The following is a 6,000-nucleotide window of genomic DNA, read 5'->3' as shown; positions in this document are numbered from 1 at the left end:
GGCAAGGAAACTGATACTTGGGAGTGAGGAAGGACATTAGGGGTGGGGGCCATGGAGAACTTGAAGATAGGGCAGAGGTGTGACACTGTCACCCAGGCGAGTGACCAGTGAATGGACTAGGGAAATAGAGTGCATTTCCAGGCGGCCTTAAGAATCTATTATAGGTTTAAAAGTTGTGAATTTCAAGTGATACCAGACAGCGTTTCGGTTTAGATTTCTCTAATTGCATTCAACTCTGTATGTCGAAAAGAGTGAGGGAGGAGAGAGGAAGAATTGAGAAATCAGTCAATAGGGTGTCAGATCATTGAGGGACTTGCTGGCAATTTAAGGACCCGTCTTCTTACTCTGAGTAAGAGGAAAAGCCATTTCAGGGTTATTTAAATTCTTTTTATTTTGAAAAATATGTAGGCAATTGTATAGAATGTAAATGGACAGCTCGTTAAATTATCACAAGGTGATCGCCCATCTAACCCTATCCAGGTCAGGAACTGAGCGTGGTCAACAGTGCGAAAGGCCCATTCTGCCCTCTCCCAATTATTATTCCTTTCCTCACTGTTAGTGGTATTTACTCTCCTGACATCTATGATAATTACTTTCTTGCTTTTTTTTTTTTAGTAGTTGTGCTATCAAACCTTATTCTCTAAAAACTGAAGATTAGGTTAGCTAGTTTTTACTTTTCTTTTTTCATCTTTTCTTAAATGGAATCACATAATATATGCTTTTTGTGCCTGGCATTTTTGCTCTACATTATGTTTCTGAAATTCATTCATGTTGTTGCATTGTAAGTTCAGCCAACCACAGATCAGACTTGGGTTTGGTTTTCAGAAATCGTAAGCCTGCAGCTACAGAAGATAGTTTTATGGAGGAAGTTGTTTTTGTTTTTGTTTTATTGGTTTATTTCAGGACAATATAGAAGGTGTTATTTTTTTCATTTATTTTTGAGAGAGACAGAGCATGAATGCGGGAGGGGCAGAGAGAGAGACACAGAATCTGAAGCAGGTGCCAGGCTGAGAGCTGTCAGCACAGATCCTGACATGGGACTCGAACTCACGAACCCTGAGATCATGACCTGAGCTGACTTGGGACATTCAACCAACTGAGCCATCCAGGTGCCGCTAGGTTTCTGAGTCCATATCCAGACTGAGAGAGTAGAATTTAAGGCCCCATCTCATCTTTTCCTCTCTCCAAATCCTCAGGTACACTGAGGAGCAATCAGCCCAAGGCAAAGTCTTTATTCTTTATTCCTAGGACAGTGTTTTATGGAAGCAACCACTTGAGCATTCAAAACTTTGTCTTCTCAGGCACCTGGGTGACTCAGTCAGTTAAGCATCTGACTCTTGGTTTAGGCTCAGTCATGATCTCTGTTTGTGGGTTCGAGCCCACATCCGGACTCTGCCCTGACAGCGAGGGGCCTGCTTGGTATTTTCTCTCGCCCTCTCTCTGCCTCTCTCTCACTCGTGTTCTCTCTCTCAAAATAAATAAATAAACATTAAAAAACAAAACTTTGTCTTCTCTAAATACTAGTTTACTGTTTAGTCACTGAGTGCTAAGGGCTACTAGTGTTTTATTTACCAAGACAACGGGGTCGAGGTTACCTTTAAATCCAGTCAGATTGAAAAACAATTCCAGATTCTTAAGCTTAAACTTCTATTGCTTCTACTCAAATTTAATTCTATTCAAGATTCAGTCAGGAAAATAGAACCATGTAAAGTATCCTGTGGATAAGTTTATTGTAGAAATTAAAGCATAACACGAATGCAAAATAATATTTTTTCTCAGAGAATAACACCATAGTCACTCAAACCGACACCTGAGAGTTATCATAGATTCTCAAGCCCACTTCCCAACATTGCAAGTTCTCTCAAATAACATTCCTGAAATTTCTATCATCCAAAATCAAATCCCTATTTCAACCAGTAGTAAGTCTTCATCACTCTCCTACATTGCTTTCATCAATAATTTCCTCATCTGCCTCCTTCCATTTTGTTCCTCTAACTTGTTCTCCCAGATATTTCCAAGATATGAAGAAAAAAAAAAGATGTCACTAATAGGTGAAACCATGGGTGAGGGCTCCCTGTTAAGGCCCCCAAAGCTCTCTGGCTTTTCCAGAATGGTTCATTCCATTCCAGCTATACCCTCTACATCCATCATACCTATCTGCCTGATGGATTCTACACATGTTGGACTGTTTTACAGTTCCATAGCCTTTCTCAGCTTCATCCTTTATTTTCCCTTTCCTCATCCCTACCCAAGGTAGAATTGACCTCTCTCACCTCTATGTTCCCACCATACTCTGTACAAACATATACTTATATATCATTTAGTATCCCAAAATCAAATGGATGACTAATAATAAGCACAAAAGAAATGTATATTAAATAAATCAGCAGATGAAAGTTCAGTGGCTCTGTAACTCCAGTTTCACTAGGGTTGTTAACCCAAAATTATATGTATTAAGAGTGAATTATATGTACTTCCCTATCAGTTGTTATCAGAGATTTGTGCTTCTGTTTTTTTTTTTCTTCTTCAAATAAATCTAGTACATGATCTTAAGAGCTTTCTCCTCCTGAAGCCATTTTACAAAACAGAGAGAACTTGGAGAGGAAAGCAGATATCTCTTAATACTAAGCCTTGTCTTCTTAATCTTTAGCTTTTAAATTCTCTGGGAACCTTATTATATATATCATTCATTATTCTTCGCTATCTATAAAGTTAGCTCTCTGAAAGGTGTCTTTAAGGATAGAGCAGCATGTATACAATCTTATTGGATGACCAGTATAGAGATCAACCTAAAAAACCCTACAGTAAATTTATCATTCTGTAGGCAGAGAGAGAGAGAGACCAAGAAAAAGAGAGGGAGAGAGAGACAGTCCCAAGCAGGCTCTGTGCTGACAGCGAGGTTTTGATCTCACAAACTGTGAGATCATGACCCAAGCCAAAATGAAGAGTTGGACACTTAAAAGACCGAGTCACCTGGGAGTCCTATAAATTTATCATTCTTAATAAGGAATTTGATAGCCATATTTCAATATCACTAAAGTCTGAATGTTAAGCATATTTTATTATCCTGAAAAAAAAGATCATTAATTTTGCTGTCAAAATGCTGTAACTTCCATATTAGTATTGACAGGGTATTATCAAAACCAGCTCCAAAAAACAAGTGAACTCATTTTCTATTGATCACTCTCAGCCAATTTTGAGTCACATCTGTCCTGAAAATCTTTGCCAAAATAGATTTCTGATATCCTGAGAAATACTTTCAAGTTATTAAATAAAAAAAAATGATCACTAATGCTTGTGGCGTTCGTCTGGAATCAACACATATAAATCACTGAATTCTAGAAACACGAAGGAGAATCCCACAGGTTATGAAACGGCAAGAAGCATTTGTTAAAGTTGCAATTAGCATCTCTTGAATACCTGTTGTGTGCTAAGAGTACACACAGGTGTGATCAAACTTTGCTGGTCCTCAAGAAACTACACTCCAACCCGGGAGATAGATACAATCAGTTATAATAAAATGTCCTGATGTTACGACAATGTAAGTAGAGTACTCTATGAAAACTGAGTCTATTCTTACATGTCATGTTGTAGTCACAAGAAAGAAACTTTTTAAATGAGCATTTTGAAAGGGATAATGTTGCTTGACCACACTGGGAACAGCCTTTAAGTGCCCAGCTAGTTCGCAGAGCTATATGTAAAAGTATCTAGATGTATTATTTGACTAAATATTTATGAAAACTAAAAAAGTTTATCAACCAGCATGACTGAATACACATTTTCATGAGCCATCTAGATTTTCCATTTCTGTAACAAAAGCAAATTATATTGTGTGTATATTATATACATATATATAAAATCTTCCACATCCTCTGTCCTTAGGAGATGGAGAGATGCCTTAACTGTTTGTGCCTGAAAGAATGGCCTCATCCTGGCCTAGTCGCCATCTCTTTCCAGGAATTTTTCTGGATTATTTTCTGTGTTGCATCAGGTCCTTCCCTTTCCTGTTGTTCTTATGTATGGGCATTTCCAGTATTTGTAGAATGCTCTTAGGCATTATTAATTTGTCAACGTTCGCCCTTCATCACAATATGCCTGAGCTCTATAAATGGAGACAGACAACTAAATTTGTTAAACTGAAGACGGTGCCCCTTTCTATTAGTGTGTGAGCGATTTCCTATCTATCGTCGAAATTATAAAGAAATTTCCCATTGGGCAGAAACAAGACATGCTAGACATTTTCTATATGTCTAAGACCATTAAATATTTCCTCTACTCCTTGCTATAATCGTTTGGAAGTTTTTCCTATACAGCCATTTGAAACCCAATATTGTTTAAGATAGTTGTCTGTTTAAGTTGAAGTCCACAGATATACTCTTGCAGGTATAAAGATTCTACAAGAAACTGAAAAGTGATTTTCATAGAATTAAATTTAATTTCATAACTCATTGTTTCCAAAACTGTGGCCCATGAATGTGTTCTTAGGGATACATAACACTTTTTTTTTTTTTAGTTTATTTCTTTATTGTGTGAGTGTGTGAGAGAGAGAGAGAGAAAGAGAGAGAGAGAGAATGAGAATAAGTGGGGGTAGGGGCAGAGAGAGAGAGGGAGAGAGAATTCCAAGCAGGCTCCACGCTGACATAGCACAGAGAGCGCCTGATGTGAGGGCTCGAATTCACAAACGGTTGAGATCATGACTTGAGCTGAAATCAAGAGTTAGATGCTTAACCAACTGAGCCACCCAGGCACCCCCATAACACCTTTTAAAAAAAAAAAAGAGGGGCGCCTGGGTGGCTTAGTCGGTTAAGCGTCCGACTTTCGCTTAGGTCATGATCTCGCAGTTTGTGGGTTCGAGCCCCGCGTCCGGCTCTGTGCTGACTGCCAGCTCAGAGCCTGGAGCCTGTTTCAGAGTCTGTATCTCCCTCTCTCTGACCCTCCCCTGTTCACGCTGTCTCTCTCTATCCTAGAAATAAATAAAAATATTTAAAAAAAAAAAAAAGAAAAAGGATGTGTGTGCATTACCAAATTTGAGAAACACTTATATTGTTGTATCTGCTCCAAAAGGAGAAAACCTTTGAAAGACTCTCTCCATCCCCTTTCTTTCTTTAGATATTCCTTTAAAAACAAGATGAAAGGCAAAGACTTTCTCTCCAAGAAAAAAGTACATCTCACAACTTCTTAGTGGGTCGTGGAACACTGGGGAACAAACCTCAAGTCAAGAACCACAAAGTCTACACTAAAGAACAGTATTTTCCTAAACTAATATATTTTACTAGTTCTTTTGTGCCCCATGATGTTCTGATAGCTGGTCTTCTTAGCGAGACAACAGATACCTCTGAGAAATGTACGCTACCATGAATTTCTGCCAGTAGTCATCTACGACAGTACTTCCCAAAATGTCTTCTGGAAAGTAATGGTACCGAGATATGTTCTACTAAGAAAAATAAATATGAGAAAGAATGTATTTTATAGTCCACATATTACACTGAACCATTTGAAATTTCTCATGTAGGGGATTTCATATGGTTTAAACTAACTGTATTTGAATGTGTTAATAAAGTTAATGCCTAGTTACTCCCCTCTGCCCTTAAATATTTTTCTGCTCATAATCTTGCTAAACAGAATTCATTTTGAGCTCATGTTGTTGCCATTAAATACACCAGCAATTATACTTGGTCAAAAACCAAACTGACACAAATTATTTGATTTGAATGAACCAGCTACTCCCACAGCTTGCATAACCAAACTTGACAGTCCCAAATCCTATTTAAGATGAAACACTGCATGACGCCTAGTCAAGCAAATATTTGCAAGAGCAGTGAGATGCAGGGAGCGAGCAAATGCTTTCCCAGCACTCCTGTGTGCCATGGGAGCTCACAATCAACAGTTTAAAAAGCTGTAATAACAGGTTCTGCACAGTGTAGTGGCTATTGATACTGAGAACATTTGAGAAGTTCATCTCTGTCATCCAAACATCACAGACCACCATCATCTGTTTAT

Source organism: Crocuta crocuta, unplaced genomic scaffold (assembly GCF_008692635.1).
Source record: "Crocuta crocuta isolate KB4526 unplaced genomic scaffold, BGI_CrCroc_1.0 scaffold346, whole genome shotgun sequence".
In the NCBI taxonomy this organism is placed as follows: Eukaryota; Metazoa; Chordata; class Mammalia; order Carnivora; family Hyaenidae; genus Crocuta; species Crocuta crocuta.
The sequence above is the reverse complement of the archived record's forward strand: the minus strand, read 5'-3'. Positions refer to the sequence as shown.